This window comes from Leptonychotes weddellii, chromosome 3 (genome assembly GCF_054177405.1).
Source record: "Leptonychotes weddellii isolate Sample4059 chromosome 3, ASM5417740v2, whole genome shotgun sequence".
Taxonomy (NCBI): domain Eukaryota; kingdom Metazoa; phylum Chordata; class Mammalia; order Carnivora; family Phocidae; genus Leptonychotes; species Leptonychotes weddellii.
Genome location: NC_138371.1, coordinates 85,993,407 through 86,018,023, shown reverse-complemented (window position 1 = coordinate 86,018,023; position 24,617 = coordinate 85,993,407). Strand labels below are relative to the sequence as shown.

General features: G+C 35.2%; 1 protein-coding gene and 1 pseudogene across 11 annotated transcripts in view; both read right to left on the bottom strand.

The window, feature by feature from the left end:
• The window catches only part of ZRANB3 (zinc finger RANBP2-type containing 3), a 289,657-nt gene that overhangs the window by 99,026 nt on the left and 166,014 nt on the right, over positions 1-24,617 (bottom strand). The window lies entirely within an intron of this gene.
• On the bottom strand, positions 983-1,910 carry LOC102726603 (myosin regulatory light polypeptide 9 pseudogene; annotated as a pseudogene).

Here is a 24,617-nt window from a genome sequence, read left to right as displayed (position 1 = left end):
TGCCACCTATAAATGTCTGGTCCCTTCCTGATAAATTTGATGATAACTATATATACTTTTGGAGTAGCCTATTCTTTTATTTAAGCAGCTTTATTGAGATGTAATTCATAATGCCATAAAATTCACCCACTTAAAGTATACAATTCAATGGTTTCTCATATACTCTCAGATATGTGCAACCATCACCACAGTAAATGTTAGAACGTTTTCAACATCTCAAGAAGGAACCCCATAATCTTTAGCTATCACTCCCTTAATCACTGTCCTGCCTCCCAGCCCCAAGCAACCATTAATCTATTTTCTATCTCAAAAGATTTCCCTAAACTTTCATATACACAGACTCATATAATAGTCTTTTGTGACTATCTCTTCTCACTTTTCTTCTTTCATAGTGTTTTCAAGGTTCACCCATGCTGCAGCATGTATTCATTCTTTTTTAAGGCCAAATAATATTCCATTGTACAGAGAAACCACTATTATTTATCCATTTATCTGTTGACAGACATTTTTGGTTGTTTCCAACTTTTGGCTTTTACAAATAAACTGCTGAAAACATTCATGTACAAGTTTTTGTTTGGACATATATTTTTTTCATTCCTCTTGGGTATATACTTAGGTGTTGAGTAGCAGAGTCATATGGTAATACTACGTTTAATTATTTGAGGAAGTGTCAGATTGTTTTCCAAAGCAGCAGTACCAGTTTACATTCCCACCAGCACTGTTCAAGGATTCCAATTTTTCCAAAGCCTCACCAACACTTGTTATTTGACTTTTTGATTGTAGTCATACTGTTTGATTTGCATTTCCCTGATGTTTAATGATGAGAAACATTTTTTTCATGTGCTTGTTGGCCATTTGCTATCATTTTGGAGAATTGTCTATGCAAATCCTTTGCCCATTTTTGAATTGGGTCGTCTTTTTACTATTGAATTGTATGAGTTCTTTTTTTTATCAAAAAGTTTAATTATGGTTCAGAAAAAATTGAGTGAATAACTTTCTCTGAAAAAATATACTGACTCTGTGTAGACTGCAGTTATTTTGGGAGGGGGCTAGTAAGTTAAACTGCCCTATTTTCTATTCTGAAAATCATAAAAAGTCCCATTTCCAGTCTGATTATAGAGATGCATGTGCCCAAAATGGCTGAGACTAAATACAACAAGAAAGGCAAAAGCTGCAAAGCTAAGGGCATGCAACAGACTCTAAGAGAACGTCTCAGAAATACCCAAAGTGGCAACAAGGAACGTCTGGCTGGAATTTGAAGTTCTTTTCAGTCATCTCTGTCTTTTGCTCCATGTTTAAGGATGCACGTGAACTCAATATAATTGCAATTTCCCTTTTTGTTGATAGGCGCTTCTCTGTACAGCTCATCCACTTCATCGTCTGTAAACCGATCTCCCATGGTTGTCAGCAGCTCTCTCAGGTAATCTTCCTGGATGGTGCCAGTTGCTTCTTCATCAAAGCAAGCTAAAGCATTTCTGATGACATCTTCGGGATCTGTGCCATTTAACTTTTCACCAAACATAGTGAGAAACATGGTAAAATTTATGGGCCCGGGAGCCGCATTCATCATGGCATCCAGATACTCATCAGTTGGATTTTCCCCTAGGGAGGCAAGCATGTCATGCAAATCTTGTCAATGAAACCATCTCTGTTCTAATCAATCATGTTGAAGGCTTCTTTGAACTCCTGAATCTGTGACTGGTCAAACATGGCGAACATGTTGGATGTTGCGTGCTGGGGGTGCTTCTTGGTAGTCTTGGTCTTTGCCCTTTTGCTCGACATGGTGGCATTTAAATCCCTGCACAGTCGGGAGAATCCGAGCACTTTGGTAACCCCCTCACTGCCCTGGCTGCTACTATCAACACCCTTCTACTCCCAGAGCCCCCTAAAACCAGTACTTCCATCCTCCGCTTAGCAAACCATTAGTCACCATTGTCGGAATTATATGAGTTCTTAACACATTCTAGACATGAGTCACTTATTAAATATATGCTTTCCCTATATTTTCTACCATTCTGTGGGTTGTCTTCATTTTCTTCATGGTGTCCTTTGAAGTACAGAAGTTATTAATCTTGATAAGGTTCAATTTGTCTAGTTGGTATTTTGTTGCTCATGGTTTCAAAGTCATATTTAAGAATCCCTTGCCAAAACCAAGGAATAAATTTACCCCTATGCTTTCTTCTAATAGTTTTATAGTTTCTGGTTTTACATTTAGGTCTTTGATCCATTTTGAGTTGATTTTTGTATATGGAATGAGTTCAAAGTCCAATTTCATTCTTTTGCATATGGCTATCCCCGTACCATTTATTGAAAAGACTATTCTTTTCCCCATTCAATGGTCTTAGTTTCTTGTTAAAAATCAATTAACTGTATATGTATGAGTTTATTTCTGGGCTATTGATTCTCTTGTTGATCTAGATATTTATCCTTGTTACTATGTCCTGATTACATTGTCATGATTACCTTCTAATCAGCAGAGATACTGATAGACTCTTGAGTCTATAGAAAAGTTTAAGGAGTATTGCCACCTTAACAGTGTTGGGTCTTTTTGATATATGAATATGGGATGTTTTTATAGTAATTTAGATCTTAAATTTCTTTAAATGTTTTGTAGCTTTCAGAGTATTAGTTTTACACATCTTTTGTTAAATTTATTCTTAAGTATTTTATTCTTTTTGATGCTATTGTCAACAGAATTAACTTAATTTTCAGATTGTTCATTGCAAGTGTATAGAAATACAATTGATTTTTGTACAATGATATATCCTGCAACAATGCAGAAATCATTTATTAGTTCTAATGGTTTTTTAGTGGATTTCTTAGGATTTTCTATATACAAGATCAAGGCATCTGAAAATAGAGATAGTTTTACTTCTTCCTTTCCAATCTTATTGCAATTATTATTTTATTTTCCTATCTAATTGTTCTGGCTAGCATTTCCAGTACAAAGTTGAATGGAAGTGGCAAGAACAGATAACATTGTCTTAAGGAAAGCATTCAGTCTTTGACCAATTAAGTATGGTGTTAGCTTTAGGTTATTTGTAAATAAATGCCCTTAAACAGGTTGAAAAAAATGGTAATTATATTTTTGATAGTGAAAATTACCCTTACAATGGTTTTTCAGAAATAAAATACCTTCCACTGGCAGATAAAAACTGAGTTGATGTGGTTCAAGCTAATGATAAGAAGGATCTGAACTGAGACTGTAGCTGTGAGAAAGAGTACGGTACACATTCAAGAAAGGTTAAAGCAGTAGAGTCTATAGGATGTGAAAAACGAATGGATATCAACAGTAAGCCACAGGCAACAGTTAAGTTGACTTCTAGGTTTTAACTAACATATGACTGAATCTTAACCAACCAAGATTGAATCCACTGGATGAAGAGCAATTTTCAGGGATGAAGCACAGTTTTTAATATCCTGACTTTTATGTGCTGATGGCATATAGATACACTGAAGATGACTACTAGTTTAACACTGGATGTAGCAGTTTGGAAATCAGGAGAATAGAGTAAGTTGGAGATGTAGATACCACATGAATTTTAGGGTTAAAGCCAGAAAGGTGGTTGAAATTGGTCAGTGACAGAAAAAAAAAAAAATGAAAAGGAAAGATGGCCATTTTGTTTATCTTACCCTAGAAAATAGTTCTTTTATTTCCTGTATCAAACTTTTCTCCATATCACTGGCCTCTTTTAATATAAGGAATTGGCATAGCACCACTGGAATTCATGAGTTCTAATGCATGCTGAGATTAAAGAGAGCAAAAAACAGTCCTACAAAATCATTTTTAAAATACACTTATATTCAATAAAGATGCCACAAATATAGACAAATTACCAAAAAGATATACAATAAACCAGTGATAGATGACAGTCACTTGTAAAAACTGTACATGTCAATTTGTTATTTCTTTTTAAGATTTTATTTATTTATTTGACTGACAGAGAGAGAGAGAGATCACAGGCAGAGTGGCAGGCAGAGGGAGAGGGAGAAGCAGGCTCCCCGCTGAGCAGGGAGCCCGATGCGGGGCTCGATCCCAGGACCGTGGGATCATGACCTGAACCGAAGGCAGACGCTTAACTAACTGAGCCACCCAGGTGCCCCACAATTTGTTATTTCTTAAAGGCAGATTATTACTTACAAGAATAAGTGCATATATATGTTTAGCATTACACTATATGCATGTAAAATCTATATATATTTTATCAGGAAAATATGACTAATGATGACTACTTCCCCCCCATACTATAAACTTGTATGGTTTTAAAGTGTTCTTAAAAACTCAGCCATCCTACACCAAGTATTCTATTATGCTTTATCAATTTTATGAGATTAGACAGTAGTCATAAAATTTCACTAAATAAGCAAAATTAGTTAACAGTTTCTCTTCCTAATAACTCATGCTCTCTCAATCTTCAACCCCATGAAGCTTATGAATATATGCTCTTTTATTATCTCTTTGTTTCTATTAACTCTTTTGTCTGCTTATTTCAGAAGTCCTAATATTATTTAATTTGTTTTAAATACTATTAGAAGTAGGTCCTAACAACATGTGATTTCATGTTGGGAAGAATGAGGCATATTGTTTAAAAAAAAAAAAAAAAAAAAGCTGACCAATCTTTCCCGACTAGGATCTGTTTACCATCTACTTTCATTGTAGCCACATGAACTTATTTTGACTAGAAAGCTGCCTATAGCATTAAGCTGTTGTTTTTCAAATTTTAAACCTGTATTTTTAAATAATATTTTTATTGAAGTAATACATGCACAAGGTTTAAAAAAAAAACAAAAACTTTCAAACAATTTTGATCAGTAAGTCCAGGTTTTGATATATCCTCAAACTCAAGATAAATAATATTCAGAGAAAACAAAAAGCCACATTTGGGGACAAAGAAGATAAATGTCTCTGTAGCCTAGAAACAGAACAAAAATGTAAAGAAGAGAAAAGGGTTGAAGATATCAATCTGCTTGTTTTAAGTCTAAGAGCAGACAGTGAGATCCAAGAACCAGGGATATAGAGACAAAGTATTTTCTCTGAACCAGTTTTAATATACAATAAATTTTCCAAGAACCACATGTATGCTGTTAATTCCACAGAATACTGTATATTTTTTTTGTTTGAAATTTAACCCTGAGTTGCTTGCCAATTTGGAAAACCCATGCTGTTAACACCATGACTGTAGTAGCTGACCTGCAAACACACCAGATGTATTAGCTTATATTTCTAGAGCAAGTGCTCATGATGATTCTACACATATATCAAATTTCATTAATTAAATTATTCATACTTTTCCCCTTTAATATCTCTGATATTCACACATATGTATCAGTCTAGTTGGAGCAGTTTTTCTCTTAGTGGTGTGTAAAATAATAGTATATATTATAATCAAGGCAGTCTTGGATTCATAAAAATATGTATTTTGCTCTTATTTTAAATTGACTTCTACTGTGGTCATTCATACCTATTTACATCCTAAAGTACATATTATTTTGTTATAGTTTGTATAATTTTTATTTCTCCTCTATGTTATACTGGGGTTTTATTAGTTTTTTTTGAACATACATGAAGACAGATATTACTGTAACTATGAATTTTATTTCAGTATAATAAGGGGAGCATTATATAGCATTTATTATAAAAAAGTGGACATTAGGTCGATAAAGGTGGAAAAACACTGCTCTATAATATAACCACTTCCCTGTTCTCATTATGGTCATTTATAGCTATTATGCAATTAATACATGAGACTAAGTTCTGAGGAAAAACAGTGTGTGTGTGTGTGTGTGTATTTCATGTACTTCAATCTTTAACACAAAGTAAATTTTAAAAAGCCCCCAAAGAGCAATAAAGACAGAAAAAAAAACCCACAACATTTTAAGAAGATGAATGTATAAAATTTCAATGTCATAAGCTAGAAAACTACAAGTATTCTGAAGGTCAGTGTAACTTGACATGCAAGATTACTTTGCTACAAAGATGCAAGAATGGTATAAACTTGTTGAATCAGTATATTGTACACCTGAAACTAACGTAACATTGGTGTGTCAACTAAAGACAGAATGGTGACTCTCATGACCATAAATAAAATGTAAAGAAGTATTTTGTAAGATAAAAAAGACAATAAATGGAACTCATCAAGTCAAATTGTCTTCAGTGGAATAAATATATCCCAGGGTATGTTGGTAGCTATGAACTACACTATCTCCGACCATTCTAATCTCTCCTACATAATACTAAGATAAACTTTCTAAAATGTAAATTATCTTGCTTAAAAACCTTCAACAGAAGACTTCTGGTTTCCAGTCCACCATGTAAAGAGCTTAGAAGTTACCACTCCATCCTAACAACAAGTAAAAATCTAAAAACTCTTCTAAGATTTGTCAGAGAAGTGAGGTCACGAAGTAAACCACTGCCCCCCAAACTAGAAAGACAGTGGATACAGAAAATCACAATGGACCAGGGCAGAATCCATGGGCAAAAACTTCCACGGAAACCAGTGCCAGAAGAGGCAAATCTGAACTGTAATTGATGAATTGCTGGAGGCTCAATGGGAGCACTCTGAGTTAAAAACTCTAGGGGGGTCCAGTTGCATGGGGCCCCCAGACTTGCTTGAGTATTACCTACAGGAGCTCTACTAGGTCCTTACAGTGAGTATAAGAGAAAAGTCCTCTGATCTTCTGCATGGAGAAAAGAAAAGGATCGATTTTGAAATATTTCAGACATTCTGTTTAACTAGGCCTGTATTTAAGAAAAAGTATTTTACTGGAGCTTAATCTGCTAGGATTTTATTAGAGCCTGACTGCTCTAGAAGAAGGGAAATACCCAACTCCAGTCCCTGCTAGCCATCCTTTCCCGACTAAGGGGGGAAAAGCCACCGAGAAGCACTGATTTATTTCACAGCCCAGGGTCATGAGTTTAACACAAGATTGAGACCTATAGACGACAGAAGGCTTCCCCTCACTCTACAGCTTACACCACTACATTATTAGAAGCCATTTACTGAAGTTCTTTTCACTCAGTTAATCACATCCACCTTTCAAAAAAAAAAAAAAATTACAAGGCATCCTGAAAGGTAAAAACAGTCTGAAGAGACTGAACAAGCATCAGAATCAGAGTTATATATGGCAAGAATGCTAGAATTTTTTAAAAAATATGATAAAAATGATAAAGGTATTGATGGGAAAATTAAACAAGCAAGAATAGATGTATAATATATACAGAGACAGGAAATTCGAAGAAAGAATAAAAGGGAAATGCTAAAGACCATAAACACTGTAACATAAATGAAGAATGTCTTTGATGGTCCCATTAATAGGCATGGCTGACAAGAGACTCTCTAAACTTCAGGGTATGGTAATAGAAAATTTTCAAACTGAAAACCAAAGGAAAAAAGACTGGAAAAAAAAACCATAAAAAAAATCCAAAACGTGTGGGAAAAACTATAAAAAGTGTAATGTACATGTAAGTGGAATACTAGACAGATAAGAAAGAGAGATTGGGACAGAAGAAACATTTGAAATAATAATGACTGAGAATTTTTCTAATTAATGTCAAGATACCAAAACACAGAACCAGTAAGTTCAGGGAACATCTAGCAGGATAAATGCCCAAAACACCATACCTAGGCATATCATATCCAAACTTCAGAAAATCAAAGAAAGTCAAGGGAAAAAAACATTGTGCCTATATAGAAGCAAAAGTAAGAATTACATACAACTTCATCTCAGAAGCCATTAAAACAAGAAGAGAGTGGAGAGAAATATTTAAAGTGTTGAAAGAAAAAACTCACCAATCTAGAATTCTGTACTCTGTGAAATTAGTTTTCTTTCTTTTTAATTAATTTAATTTAATTTATTTATTTGCCAGAGAGAGAGACTGAGAGAGCACAAGCGGTGGGGAGGGGCAAAGGGAGAAGCAGGCTCCCCGCTGAGCAAGGAGCCTGATGCAGGACTCAATCCCAGGACCCTGGGATAATGACCTGAGCCTAAGGCAGATGCTTAACTGATGAGCCACTTATGCGTCCCTCTGTGAAATTAGTTTTTAAAAGTCAAGGAGAAATTAAGACTTTCTCAAACAAACAAAAATTAAGGAAATTTGTTGCTAAAAGACTGGCTTTGCAAGAAATACTAAAAGAAGTTCTTTAGAGAGAAGGAACATGATATAGGTCAGAAAATCAGATGTATATAAGGAAGGGAAGAACACTAGAGAATGAATAAGTGAAGGTAAAATAAAAACTTTTATTTTTCTTATTCTTAATTATCTAACAAATAACAGTTTGATCAAAATAATAATAGCAACAATGTATGACATCATATTCTTTCTAACTATGCTTATAGTAAGTAAAATGAATGACAGTGATCTATCTATGTTTATTCATAAGTGAAATGAATGACAGCAATGATACAAGGGATTGCAGGGAGGAATCAGGATTATTTTGATATTATAGGTACCTGCACTACCACTGAAGTAGTATAGTGTTACTGACCATGGTTTGGCAATGACATTTGAGATACAATACCAAAGGCACAATCTATGAAAGAAATAATTTGATGAGTGGGACTTCATTAAAATAAAAACATTCTGCTCTATGAAAGACAATATCGAGAGAATGATAAGATAAGCCACAGTTTGGGAAAAATATTTGCAAAAGATATATCTAGGAAGGACTATTTTCCAAAATATAAGAAGAATTCTTAAAACAGTAAGAAAAATGAACAACCTGATTTAAAAAAATGGCAAAAGATGTAGATGTAAACAGGCATCTCACCAAAGAAGATATACAGATTCCAAGAAAGCATATGAAATGATGTACAACATCATAAATCACTGGGGAATTGTAACATAAAACAACAATGAGATACCCATATAAACCTATTAGAATGGCTTATGTCTTAAACATTAACAATACCAAATGCTGACAAGGATGTGGAACAACAAGAAATCTCATTTATTGATAGAGGAAATGTAAAATGGTAAAGCCACTTTGGAAGATTGTCAGTTTCTTACAAAACTAAATATAGTCTTACCATACATACAGCAATTATGCTCCTTGGTATTTACCCAAAGGATTTGAGAACTTACGTCTAAACAATAAACTGCACATGAATGCTTACAGCCAAACTGCCAAAACTTGGAAGGAACCAAGATATCCATCAGCAGGTGAATGGGTAAGCAGTGGTATATCCCAGCAGTGGAATATTATTAGGCACTAAACAAGAATGAGCCATGAAAAGACATGGAGGAAACTTAAATACATATTACTAAGTCAAAGAAGCCAATCTGAAAAAGCTATATACTATGTGATTCCAACTATTAAATGGTCTCAAAAAGGCAAAACTATGGAAATAAAAAGATAAATGGTTGCCAGAAGTTACAGAGGAAGGAGGGATGAATAGGCAAAGCATAGAAAAATTTTAAGGCAGTAAAACTATTCCATATGCTACTACAATAGTAGATAAAAGGGAAATGCTAAAGGCCATAAACACTGTAACATAAATGACAATATACCTTTGTCAAAACCCATAGAATGTGCAATACCAAGAGTGAACTGAAATGTAAACTATGGACACAAGGTAATAATGATGTGTCAATGAAGGTTCACTGACTATAACAAATGTACCACTGTGGTGCAGAATTTCATAGTGAGGGAGGTTTTACATTTGTGAGGACAGTGGGTATATGGAAACTCCCTGTACTTTCCACTCAATTTTGCTGTGAACCCACATGTGCTCTTAAAAAATAGTTTATTAATTAAAAAAAAGTGGTGGGGGAGGGTAGCATATATCAATCTCTGTCCTCCATATTCCCCAAATACCCTTCCCAAAGCCCACTGAGTCTATGGATCTTCTTAGCTAAGAATGCCTATGCTGATGTCAGATTGCTTAGGATCTTGAGCTGAAGGCCTTTTAAGTGCCCAGTGCCCAAGAATTTAAAATCCTATTTTAAAAATAGGAGAAATAGGGGCACCTGGGTAGCTCAGTAGGTTAAGTGTCTGCCTCCGGCTCAGGTCATGATTCTGGGATCCAGAGATTGAGCCCTGCTTTGGGCTCCCTGCTCAGTGGGGAGTCTCCTTCTCCCTCTCCCTTTACCCTTTCCCCCACTCATGCTCTCTCTGTCTCTCTTAATAAAAATCTTTAAAAAATATATAAAAATAGGAGAAATAAAGTAAAAAAACCCCAAAAAATCCCCCCAATTAGCTCCAAACGTCAATAACATCAATTCCAAAGATAAAAGTATAATCAAGTGTACTCTATGAAGTAATTCATTAAACCCTCACAACTCTGTAAGATAGGTAAAGTACCAGTATCATCTCTATTTTATGAACAAGGAAACAGTATGGAAAGGTTGAAGAATTTGTCCAAGCTCTCAAAGATCGTAACAGCAGTACTAGGATAAAAGCTTGGCAGTCAGAACCCAAAGTCCTGCTTGAATAAAACCCATCTTTGATATAATAATATGAAAATCATATTTAATATGGAACTTGGGATTATTTTGCTATGCCTGAGTTCATTTGTGTGTGTGTTTTAGAGGGGAAGGTGTACAAAAGCCAGGAGATTCCAAGACTAGGAAGCATTCCTGACTTGAGGTCAGGTCTTGCACTTTTCTTTCCTAACTCTCAATTTCCAAAATGTATGAAAACAGGAAGGTCTTCTATTTCAGACAGATGATTGAATAAAATGCAGGTTGTACCAAATATGGACTATTAAGCAACTATTCATAAGAACCAAGCATGGGTTGGAGAGAATAGGAGAAGAATTTTGCAAATCATATTTCCAATATGGGATTAATATCCAAAATACATAAAGAACTCATATAACCTAACAACAACAAAACAACCTGGTTTAAAAATGGGCAGAGGATCTAAGCAGACATTTTTCCAAAGAAGACATACAGATGGCCAAAAGGCACATGAAATGATGTTCACCATCACTAATTATTAGGGAAATGCAAATCAAAACCACAATGAGATAGCATCTCATACCTTTGGTATGGCTATTATCACAAAGACCAGAAATAGGAAGTGTTAAAAGAGAATGTAGAGAAAAGAGAACCCTCACACTCTGTTTGTGGGAATGTATATTGGTGTAGCTACTACAGGATACAGTATGGAGATTCCTCAAAAAATTAAGACTAGAACCACCATATTATCTAGCTATTCTACTTCTGGGTATTTATGTAAAGAATACTAAAATGCTGATTCAAAAAGATATATACACTTCTATGTTAACTGCAGCATTATTTAAAATAGCCAAGAAATGGCTATGTCCACTGATGGAAGAATGGATAAAGATGTGGTACACACACACAAACACACACAATGGTATACTACTCAGCCACAAAAAATAATGAAACCTTGCCATTTGTGACAACATGGATTGATTTTCAGGGTATTATGCTAAGTGAAATAAGTCACACAGGGAAGGGCCATGGCAGGTAGGAAAAATGGGTGAAGGGGATCAATTGTATGGTGATGGATGGTAGCAAAACTTTTTGTGGTGATCCCTGTATAAAGATGTCTAATATAATGCTGTACACTTGAAACTTACCTAATGTTATATATCAATTTTACCTTTTTTAAATATTTCCACATGTCTCCAAATCCAGGAAAATAACACATTTTTATTAATTAACCACTGGACACATATTTATAATGCCTTTTCTACATTTTCTACTGCTTATACTTTGATTGCCTCTTCGTGGGACAACTTTATATTATTTTTTACAAAGAAATAGGATAATTCAGACTCAAACCAAGCATGGATGACCAAATTCTGTTTTTTATCATTCTTACTTTTCAGAAGTTTCTTTCAGGCTTGTAACTTATTTTTTTTTTTTTTAAAGATTTTATTTATTTATTTGAGAGAGAGAATGAGAGACAGCACGAGAGGGAAGCGGGTCAGAGGGAGAAGCAGACCCCCCGCCGAGCAGGGAGCCTGATGCGGGACTCGATCCCGGGACTCCAGGATCATGACCTGAGCCGAAGGCAGTCGCTTAACCAACTGAGCCACCCAGGCGCCCCCAGGCTTGTAACTTATTATCAGCATGTTGTACAAAATTACTTTTGAATTGTCAAATTTGAAAAATCTTCTATCAAGTTTCTGCCATAATCAGCTCTATGAATTCGAAGAATTATTCACAGATTAATCCTCTGGCCCTGTACATTTCAATTTTGCTTCTCCATGATTCATATCTTTCCAGCACCAGGTACCAAGGACAAGTTCACAAAGCAGTACCTCTGCCATCTCTGCTCTAGGAGTATTCCTGGAAGTCATTCCCTCATTGAGTTGACTATCAAAAACCTAACTATACATGGAAATTACTGAGAACTACAAAAATATAGCCCACTAAACTCAAACTAAATGTACCTTCAATATACTTTCCTCTTACCCTGATCCCCAAAATGCTTGCTGATACTCCAATACCAGGACACAATATAAATACCCATATAATATACAGATATTACATTATACACACACACACCCCAAAATTGAACTAGAAAGAGATCTTTCAATCTATTAATATTAAAATAGCCTACTTCTATAAATATGACAGGGACACAAGACCCGGTGTAAGTTGCCAAAGCCCTTGCTAGAGCCTTGAAATGGGCTTATATAAATGGGGGATTCTGTAAGGTTCATTAGTTTTAGGGCAAAGAAAGAAAATTATACAAGTTTATAAGTGCAATAGCAAAGAGGTAAGGTATATAGATGAAAGAGGAAAGGTATAAGTAAATAATAAAAAAGAAATATTTTTTAAAGGACAAAATAGCAGCAGAATGGTTTAAGGTGTAATTAAACATAAAGGAAACTCAATTCCTAACAACCTAAAATTAACAACAACAAAATTTCTAATGTCTCTACACAAGTTATGAAACATGAATCTTAAAAACTACTTTGAGATTAACATAGCCATTTTCTTATTCAGATTTACAGAGTAAAATTTCATTTTTCCTTTTCTAAGTAAGAATAAATACAAACTTATTTTTCTTTCTGATAATATATAAATTTAAAAAGGCATTTCTCAATAGGCACAAATTACTAGCTCATGATGGTGAAATAGGAAGTTTATGGCCAAGAACACGCATGCTTATCTATCTGTGTTCCTAGAAACACACACTCAGACACATGAACACATAAAAGCACACATACAGAGTTAACAGTGGAATTTGGAAATTACCCTCTGATTTTTTTTTTTTTAATGTAAGTTGCTTTATGTCCCTTAATAGAAATCCTTTTCTTTAACCCCTACCTCCTGGGAAAAACTAATTTGTTTCTGCCCCTAAAGTTTTGCACGTTCCAGAATGGTATATAAATACAATCATATGGTGTGTAGCCTTTTAAATCTGATTTCTTTCACTTACCATATGCATTTGAAATTCATCTATGTTGTTGTATGTATTTGTAGTTAATTTCTTTTCTGATGTGTAATATATTCCACTGTATGGATATATCATGACTTGTTTATATATTCACCAGTTGAAGACATCTGGATTGTTTCAAGTTTTAGGTGACTATAAAAAACTGCTGTGAACATTTTGCATACAGATTTTTGGGTGAACATATGTTTTCATTTATCTTGACTAAACACCCTAATTGGGATCCTTGAGTTATACGGTAGGGGTATGTTTAAGTTCATAAGAAATTGGCATGATGTTTTCCAAAGTTCCTATACCATTTTGCATTCCCACCAGCAATATACGTTAAGTTCCATTGTTCAGCATTGTTGCCATCATTTGGTATTATCAGTGTGTAAAATATTACCTATTCTAATGCATGTGGACTGGTATCTCACTGTGGTTTCAACTACCAACTGTCTAATATCTAATAATGTTGACCATCTTTTGAAGTGCTCATATGAATTCCCTATATCTTCTTACATGAAGTCCCTAACCTAATGATTTAACATTTTTTGTTTTATTATTGAGTTTTGAGAGATTTAATATACTCTTATAAATCCTTTTGTATATTTTAAAATGTGTATATATATAAACATAGATTGTTTATCAAATATGTGCTTTACAAATATTTTTTTAGCCTGTGGCTTGTCCATTCATTCTCTTAATAGTGTTTTTAGAAAAGATTTTTTCAATTTTAAAGAAGTAAAATTCATCGTTTGTCTTTTATAGCTCATGTTTTTTATATCCTATATAATAAAAAATACTTGCATAACCTAAGGTCACAAAGATTTTCTCCTTTATTTCCTTTGAGTAATTTTAAGTTTAGAATTCATTTTTAATTGATTTTAATTACACATAACATAAAATTCATCATCTTAATCATTTCTAATTGTACAGTTCAGCAGTATCAAATAACTCATAAAAGTGTATAACCCTACCACCATTAAAATCTCCATAACTCTTTTTATCTCATAAAACTGAAACTCTGTATCCATTAAACAATAACTCCTCATTCACCAATACTTTCAGGCCCTGGCAATCTCCATTCTACTTTACCTCCCTATGATTTGACTACTCTAAGTACCCCAAATAAGAGGAATCATATGGTATTTGTCTTTTGGAGACTGGCTTATTACATTCAGCATAATGTCCTCAAGGTTCATCCATGTTGCAACGTATGTCAGAATATCCTTTCTTCTTAAGGTTGAATACTAAACACATTTTGCTTATCTAGTCATCCATTAAAGGACACAGGGGTTGATTCCACATTTTCACTACTGTGAATAATGCTGTTATGAATCAGGTGTACAAATAATCTCATCAAGACCCTGCTTTCAATTCTTTGGAATATATCCCAGAAGTAAAATTGCTGGATCATATGGTAATTCAGCCCACTGACTTCTGCCCTCCAAAGTTTCTGATAAGATATCTGCTGAAAATCTTTTTGAGGATCTCTTAATATGGGAGGAGTTGTTTATCACTTGCTGCTTTCAAGATTTTCTTTGTCTTTAGAATGTTTGATTATACTTTATTTCCATGTTGGTCTCTATGAGTTCATCTTTCTTAGAGTTCATTAAGCTTTTAGATGTATATAATCATGTCTCATCAAATTTAGAACGTCTTCAGTCACCTTCTTTCTTCAAATATTCTCTCAGCCCCTTTCTTTCTCTCTTTTGGGACTTCTACAATGTACATGTTTATCTATTTGATGGTTCAATCAGGTCCCTTAGGTTCTGTTCACATTTCTTCATACTTTTTTCTTTCTGTTCCTCAGACTCAAAAATTTCTGTTGCCCTATCTTCAAGGTCTTTGATTCTTAACTTCTGCCTGCTCAGATCTGTCTCTGAAACCCTCAATTAAGTTTTCATTTCACTTCTTACACTTTTCAGCTCCAGAATTTCTTTTTGGTTTCTTTTTTTAGGTTTTCTACATCTTTATTTTTTGTTCAAATATCAGTTTCTTGACTTTTTCCACATCTTCCTTAGTTCTTTGAATATCTTTACGGAAGTTGTTTTACTCTTTGTCTAGATGTGTCATTAGGTCTTTTTCAGGGACTGTTTCTGTTGACTTATTTTTGTCCTTTCAATGGGTCATACTTTACTGTTGCTTTATATCCATTATGATTTTTTTGTTGAAAACTAAATGTTCAGATCTAATAATGTGGTAACTATATAAATCAGATTCTCCCCCTCCTCCTTGTTCTACTGTGGTTTTGTTGTTGTTATTCCTTTTGATTAATTATTCATTTATTTTTTTAACTTTTGTAAGCCAAGGATAAGCCTGAGGTATAAACTTGAGGTCCTCTCCGTTCTCTTCTGACTCTGTTCCTTTCCCTGGGTGTGCATAGTCACTTTCAAATTTAACCCATATATGCAGTTGTGTATGGATGTTTTAATCTTTAATGACTGGTTCCCAAAAGGAGAAAAAAAAGAAAAACTGGGGAATAGCACCAGCCCCTTAAATCCTCTAGAAGTCACTTTAGCCAAAAGTTGGGGGGGGAGGGATTGCAATGGGGATAGGTGCAACAACAATGGATGCTCCCACTTCATCTGCACCTTTATGATGAGAAGCAGCAATCAGTTATCAGAGAAGAGATCTTTGATATTTGGAGAATGTGGTCATTTTTGCCCATCCTGGCTCCCACAAGTTGTGTGCAACTTGCTCTAGGAAGGTCAATGAAGCTGTCTGTCATGAAGCTGTAGGTGGAGGATGGTAACTATTACTTTGGTAAGAGCTGGAATTAACTGAAATTAACCACAATTTACTGTCCAGGGCTTCCCCTGGAAGTTGCAAATCTTCAATATACTCCAGAGTTCCAAAATTGTGATATCAAAGATTCTGAGTGTCAACTGCTGTCTAGATGGGAAGACAGGGGGCGCCTGGGTGGCTCAGTCATTAAGTGCCTTAGCTCAGGTCATTATCCCAGGGTTCTGGGATCGAGCCCCACATCGGGCTCCCTGCCCCACGGGAAGCCTGCTTCTCCCTTTCCCACTCCCCCTGCTTGTGTTCCCTCTCTCGCTGTGTCTCTCTCTGTCAAATAAATAAATAAAATCTTAAAAAAAAAATTGATGGGAAGACAGATTCCTGATGATTCCTACTCTGGCATCTTCCCAGCATCCTCTATCATTCATTTCAGTTAAATTTTTTTTTTTTTTGAGCTGGAATTTTCTTTTTTTTTTTAATTTTTATTCTTATGTTAATCCCCATACATTACATCATTAGTTTTAGATGTAGTGTTCCATGATTCATTGTTTGTGCATAACACCCAGTGCTCCATGCAGAATGTGCCCTCCTCAATACCCATCACCAGGCTAACCCATCCTCCCACCCCCCTCCCCTCTTAAATGACACACTGGACCAAATGGACTTCACAGACATATTCAGAACATTCCATCCCAAAGCAACGGAATGCACATTTCAGTTAAATTTTACATATGGTGTGAGATATGAATTGAGCTGCTGTTTCTGCTTTTCTTCTCTCTCTCTCTGTCTCTTTGTTTCTGCTTATGGATATCTAATTATTCCAGGAACATTTGGTGAAAAGACACCTTTCCACATAGAACTGCCTTGCATCTTTCTAAAAAATCAGTTGACCATAGAGTTTCCTAATTGGTGAACATATGGGAGATGTGGGGGAGAGTGGAGTGACTAGAGCGGGCATGGAATCTCCACACCCCTTCCCTATACCTTGCCCTATGCATCTCTTACCTGGCTGTTCTTGAGCATTGAGGATAAAACTGGAATTTCTGGCAAGACCAAAGAGGACCAGGAAAGAAAATTAATGACAAAGGGGTTAGAGGCCCAGAGCTGAATATTCATATAGATGGAAATAATGCTTTATGTTTCTTTTTTTTTTTTATTTTTATTTTTTTTATTCTTATGTTAATCCCCATACATTACATCATTAGTTCTAGATGAAGTGTTCCATGATTCATTGTTCGTGCACAACACCCAGTGCTCCATGCAGAACGTGCCCTCCTCAATACCCACCACCAGGCCAACCCATCCTCCCACCCCCCTCCCCTGCTTTATGTTTCTTTAGCAAAGCAAATATTAAGATGTATTTGAACTATCAGATAGTGATCAGGACCAAAAGAAGCTGATTTAACTGAAGCAAACTATTCACGTAAACAAAGCATACCTGTATCTCAATTACAGAGATAAGTAAACATGAATCCAAGAACTATTTTTCTAGCTATTTAGATACATTTGGAAGCAAGTTAAAAATTCATTCAGATCTATCAAAACATATTACTTCATGAAATATCTCAAAGTTATATTGTGACTTTGCAGCTCTTATGAAAACCTGAGTTAGAATTGCGAATGTCCTAAGTGTAAGCTTAATGGCAAAGACCATGTCTTTGTATTCCTGGCACCTAGTATGATGCCTGACATATAATAAGTAGTTTATGAATTAATGAACAAATGGATGAGGTGACTAATGAATACACCCCAGAGTTCTTGAGAAAAGAAATACCTGAGGAAGCAAAAACTAAAGCAATAACTGGAGTTTGCAGAGGGACATAAAATTAAGCATACAAAATTAATCATATTTATCAATTATTTCTATGGAAAACCTTCCAACATGAGAAGAAATGAATATAAAAGCTATTAAATAATAAGACCAAAGAGAACGAGAGAAGAAATAGTGGATAAGCAATTTCAAAAAATTATAGTAAAGAGAAGGTATGTAGAGGCGATATTCTGGTTAAAACTCTTAACTATAAGGAACAAACAAAGGGTTGCTAGAGGGAAAGTAGGTGGGGTGGATGGGATAACTGGGTGATGGGCATTAAGGAGGGCACTTGATATAACGAGCACTGGGTATTATGTACAACTTATGAATCACTAAATTCTACCCCTGAAACTAATAATACACTATATGTTAACTAACTTGAATTTAAATAAAATCTTAAAAAAAAACCATGGTGAGTAAACAAATACATTTATCCTCAATCAAAATGAATACAAAGCAATATGAATGTGTTAACTGACCAGGACAAAGATAATGGAAAACAAAAACAAGAACAGAAACACCAAAAACCACAACAGGCAACAATATGAACATATTCTAGAAGCAAAAAACAAAATAAAAAAAACAACTGAAGAAGCTAACAAAACCAAGAAAGCTAAATACTAACAACTAAAAGAGGACTGTCCACAAACTCCTGGAATGTCTCAGAAAGTAAAAGCATCAGGTACCTTAGAAGGTGGAAGTATGACATGGTAGCTAAAACCAGGGACACTGGTTTAAAGTTTGTATAAGGAATGCTTAAATGCCCAGATTCTCTAGCCATTCTGATGTCATCATGTTACTATCCCACCCCCACAAGACCATGGTTTTATTCTATAAAGAAAGTGAACTAGTGTTCAAACCTAAAAGACTAAGAATAGTCTTTGGGGGGGGGGGTGCGGAATGGTGCCATATGGAACCAAGACAGATTGAGAAAAGTCTACATACTGAGAATTGACAACATTATTCTGCTTCCTTTGTTTATGCCACAAAGATGGTAGCTATGTTTAAACATCCACATACAGCACAAGAATGGAGGATACCTTTTTCTCTCAAAAATTTTAAAAGGTCACAAAGAAGACATACAAATGGCTAATAGACACATGAAAAAATGCTCAACATCACTCAGCATCAGGGAAATACAAATCAAAACCACAATGAGATACTGCCTCACACCGGTCAGGATGGCTAAAATTAACAACACAGGAAACAACAGATGTTGGTGAGGATGCAGAGAAAGGGGAACCTCTTAACACTGTTGGTGGGAATGCAAACTGGTGCAGCCACTCTGGAAAACAGTATGGAGGGTCCTCAAAAAGTTAAAAACAGAACTACCCTATGACCCAGCAATTGCACTACTAGGTATTTATCAAAGGATACAAAAATAGTGATTCAAAGGGGCACATGCACCACATGTTTATAGCAGCAATGTCCACAATAGCCAAAACATGGAAAGAACCTCGATGGCCATCGACAGATGAATGGGTGAAGAAGATGTGGTGTATATATATATATATACATATATATACAATGGAATATTACTCAACCATCAAAAAAAATGAAATCTTGCCATTCACAATGATGTGGATGGAACTAGAGGGTATTATGCTAAGCAAAATAAGTCAGTCAGAGAAAGACAAATACCATATGATTTCACTCATATATGTAATTTAAGAAACAAAACATATGAGCATAGGGGAAGGGAAGGAAACATAAAATAAGATAAAAACAGAGAGGGAGGCAAACCATAGGAGACTCTTAACTCTAGGAAACAAACTGAGGGTTGCTGGAGAGGGGGTAGAGAGGGGTATGGGATAGTTGGGTGATGGGCATTAAGGAGGGCACTTAATGTAATGAGCACTGGGTGTTTTATGCAACTGATGAATCACTAAATTCTACCCATGAAACTAATAATACCCTATATATTAACTAAATTGAATTTAAATAATTTTTTTTAATTTTTATTTTTTTAAGATTTTGTAATATATTTTTAAATTTTTTTTATTAACATAAATGTATTTGTTTCAAGGGTACAGGTCTGTGATTCATCAGTCTTACACAATTCACAGCGCTCACCATAGTACTTACCCTCCCCAGTGTCCATCACCCAGCCACCCCATCCCTCCCACCCTCCTAAATAAAAAATTTTTTAAAAAATTTTAAGAGGTCACAAAAAGACCTCCATATATTAACATTTAGGGATTTCCCAGGGAAAAGCCCATACTTTTCTAGTCAAAAAGCTTTCCTAATCAACTTTTTATATTTTCAATCTTAAAATATGAATGGACATTCACAGATCAATAGGCATTGAAGAAAAGTATCCAATATGAACAACAGAGATGAAAACAAAATGAAAAGAAATTTAGAGTAAACATACAATGCAGCAAACAGAAGAAAATTAAGAACAAAAAATAAAACAAAATAATAACAAAAACCTGAGCAGCAACAAGCATCCCAAAACAATAAGCATCCCCAAACACAGGAGGCTATGAAAGAAAGAAAAGCGACTAAAGGTATAAAGAGTAAAAAAAAAAAAAAGATTAAAAATCTATAACATTTTAGCAATTTTCTTTAGTTAAATACAAAAATGCAACAGAAGACCTGAGTGATTAAGGAAGAAATGTCCCAAAAAGAAATGTCCCAAAACATCAGAAATTCAATTAATAATAGAAGTTCCAGAAAGATATGTTGAAGGAAAGGAGAAAGTTAAAAATGAGTAATTTCCAGACATAAGCACTCAAATTACCATGTTGAAAGAGAATACCTACTATCAATAGAATAAAAAAAAAACTAAACAAAGGCATATTTTTATAAAATTAAAGATTAACCAAAATAAAGGACAAGCTCAGAAGCTTCCAGAATGGGGAGACATATAAATATATATGAGACATGCAAAGGGTCAAAATGAGAATGGAGTTGTGATTCTTTTTTTTTTTTTTAAGATCCATTCATTTATTTGAGAGAGAGAGAGAACACCTGGGGTGGGTGGGGAGAGGTAGAGGGAGAGGAAGACAAGCAGACTGTCTAATGAGCAGGAAGCTGGACGCAGGGCTCTATCCCAGGACCCTGAGATCATGACCTGAGCCGAAATCAAGAGTCAGATGCTTAACCAACTGAGCCACCCAGGCGCCCCAGATTGGCTTTAAATATTGGGCGGTTGCCTAAGCAACTGATACTCATTTACAACTTCTATAGCTAAAACCACCTAGGCTAAAACCACCTCTACAGCTAAAACCATGACGGAGCCACCCAGGCATAAAAGTGTTGTGATTCTTAATAGCAACCTTGGTAGTAGAGGCAATGAAGAACTAACCTCAAAACTCTAAGGAAAAATTATTTTCAACACAGAAATATAAAATTATCAATTTAGAGATTATCTAGAAGCAGTCATATAAAAATTCAAAAAGTTTACTTTCTATGCACTATTCTTAGGAAGCTGTTGAGGGTTATCTTTCCAGAAAACTAGGAAATATCCCAAAAGGAACCAAAGAAAAAAATGTACAAGATGATCCTGGAACATCTTCTCACATCAGATACTAAGAAAGCAATCAAAGCCTAGTAGCGTTGTATCAAAAGGACCATATTGGGGAGCCTGGGTGGCTCAGTCGTTAAGCGTCTGCCTTCGGCTCAGGTCATGATCCCAGGGTCCTGGGATCAAGTCCCACATCGGGCTCCCTGCTCGGCAGGAGGCCTGCTTCTCCCTCACCCACTCCCCCTGCTTGTGTTCCTGCTTTCGCTGTCTCTCTCTCTCTGTCAAATAAATAAATAAAATCTTAAAAAAAAAAAAAAAGGACCATATTAAAAATGGTCCCATTTATTAAAGGTGGGACAATTTAACCAACAATAAAGATAATAGATAAAGTGAATTGAAAAAAAAATGAGTTAAAAATAAAATTCTTAAATACTCAACAGACTAAGATTACAAAGTAACTTTCTTACCCTGATAAATAGCATCTATAAAAAATTATGAGAACTATATACTGAAAACTACACAGCACTGTAGAAAGAAATTAAATGAATGGAAAGACATCTCCCTTTATTAAATGGAAAGAGTTCATATTATTAAAGTGGCAAAACTCCCTCAAATAATGTGAACTTCAGCTGACATCTTTGCAAAAATTAACAAGCTAATCCTAAAATTCAGATAAAAATGCAAGGGTTACAGAACAGCCAAAAACTCTTGAAAAAGAACAAAGTTAGAAGACTTACAATTACCAATTTAAAAAATGAAAATCCTCATTGGAAATCATTAGAGAATGTTAGCCAAACAACTTACTATTTTGAAAACTAATAAATAAAGAGAAAGTAAGCATTTTTCCTGCTTTTTCTAAATAAACTGAATGAATGAGTTTCCAAATAGTAGAAAAGGGGAGGTTTTCCTTTATAGACCTATGTCAACTAATAAATGAAGGAAGAGTATTAGACTATAGCCCTTTTGTAATGCCTAAAGATTTAATAGATCATGTACTGAATGTTGACAGCTACTAACATCACAAAAAAAAGAGGCCTTAGATATCAAGAGCCTCTAATGGAAGAACATGACATTCCTATAAAAAAGAATTGCCAAAAAACTGAAGTCCCTAAGTCTAAATACTATTATAGAAATAAGAGAACAGAGGAACATGTTAAACTTCATGGGGATGGAAGCAGCAAAATCCAGATTACAGTAATAAATTATTTTCTTCAACAGATTAAAAATAAAGAAATAAGACAAAAGAGGGAAACCCTAGAGATTAAGAGAGACTTCACTAGAGATTAAGGGAAATATCTAACATTTGTTAAGTGTGAGCCTTTGGGTACTGATTTAAACTGTGGGAGAAAGAATTTTAAAAACCTGCGATATTATATTAAAAAGATAACTGAAAATTTGAACATTTATTGGATTTTTTACTTTAAAGATTGACTATTGTTTATTTTAATTTTTATGTACGATAATGGGATTCTAATTACTTGATTTTTGTGGAGTCCTTACTCTTTACAGACACACTGTGAAATATTTTTAGCTAAAAGGAGATGTGTAGGGGCGCCTGGGTGGCTCAGTCATTAAGCGGCTGCCTTTGGCTCAGGTCATGATCCCAGAGTCCTGGGATCGAGCCCCACATCAGGCTCCTTGCTCCGTGGGAAGCCTGCTTCTCCCTCTCCTACTCCCCCTGCTTGTGTTCCCTCTCTCGCTGTGTTTTCTCTCTGTCAAATAAATAAATAAAATCTTAAAAAAAAAAGGGGGGGCATGTGTAGGCTTTCTTTCAACATAACGTGGTGAAGTTACATGGGAATACAGGCATAATCTGCAGATCCTGAGGGTCTGGTTCCAGGCCACCAAAATAAAGGGAAATTGCAATAAAGAGAGTCAAACAAATTTTTCAGTTTTCTAGTGCATGTAAAAGTTATGTTAACAGTATTCCCTAGTTTATTAAATGTGCAAAAGTAATGCATCTAAAAAACAACAACATATATAGTTTAATTTTAAAATACTTTATTGCCAAAAATTGCTAACCATCCTCTGAGTTTTCAGCAAGTCATAACCTTTTTGCTGGTGGAGGATCTTCCTTCAGTGATTATGGCTGCTGACTGATCAGGATGGTGGTTGCTGAAGGCTTGGTGGCTGTGGCAATTTCTTAAAATAAGACAATAAAGTTTGCCACATTGATTCACTCTTCCTTTCACAAATGATTTCTCTGTAGCATGTGACGCTGTCTAATAGCATTTTACCCAAAGAACTTCTTTCAAAATTGGAGTCAATCGTTTCAAACTCTGCTGCTGCTTTAGCAACTAAATTTACATAATATTCTAAATCTTTTGTTGTCATTTCAACAATCTTCACAGCATCTTCACTAATAGATATCATCTCAAGAAATCACTTTCTTCATTCATCCATAAGAAGAAAGTCCTCATCCATTAAAACTGTATGTGATTGTAGCAATTCATATCTTCTGGCTCCACTTCTAATTCTAGTTCTCCTGCTGTTTCCACCACATCTGTGGTTACTTCTTCCAATGAAGTCTTGAACGCTTCAAAGACATTCATAAGGATTGGAATCAATTTCTTACAAATTCCTGTCCATACTGATATTGTGAACTCTTCCCATGAATCATGAATGTTCTTAATGTCATCTCGAATGGTGAATACTCTCCAGAACGTTTTCAATTGACTGCTCAGATCCATCAGAGGAAATACTGTCCATGACAGCAATACCCTTACAAAATGTGTTTCTTAAATAATAAGACTTCAATGTCAAAATTACTCCTTGACCCATGGGCTGCAGGATGGATGTTGTGTTAGCAGGCAAGAAAACAACATTCATCTCATTGTCCCTTTCTTTCCATCAGAGCTCCTGGGGAGCCAGGTGCATTGTCAGTGAGCAGTGATATTTTGAGATGCATCTCTTTCTCTGAGCAGTAGGTCTCAAGAGTGGGCTTAAAATAGTCAGCTAACCATGTGGTAATCAGATGTGCTGTCATCCAGGCTTTTTTGTTCCATTTGTAGAATGCAGGCAGAGTAGATTGAGCATAATTCTTAAAGGCTGTAGGATTTTTGGAATGTAAATGAGCCCTGGATTCAACTTAAAGCCACCAGCCATAGTAGCCCCTACCCAGAAACTCAGCCTGTCCTTTGAAGCTTTCAAGCCAGTCATTGACTTCTCCTCTCTAGCTATGAAGTCCTAGATGGCATCTTCTTTCAATAGAAGGCTCTTTCGTTTACACTGAAAA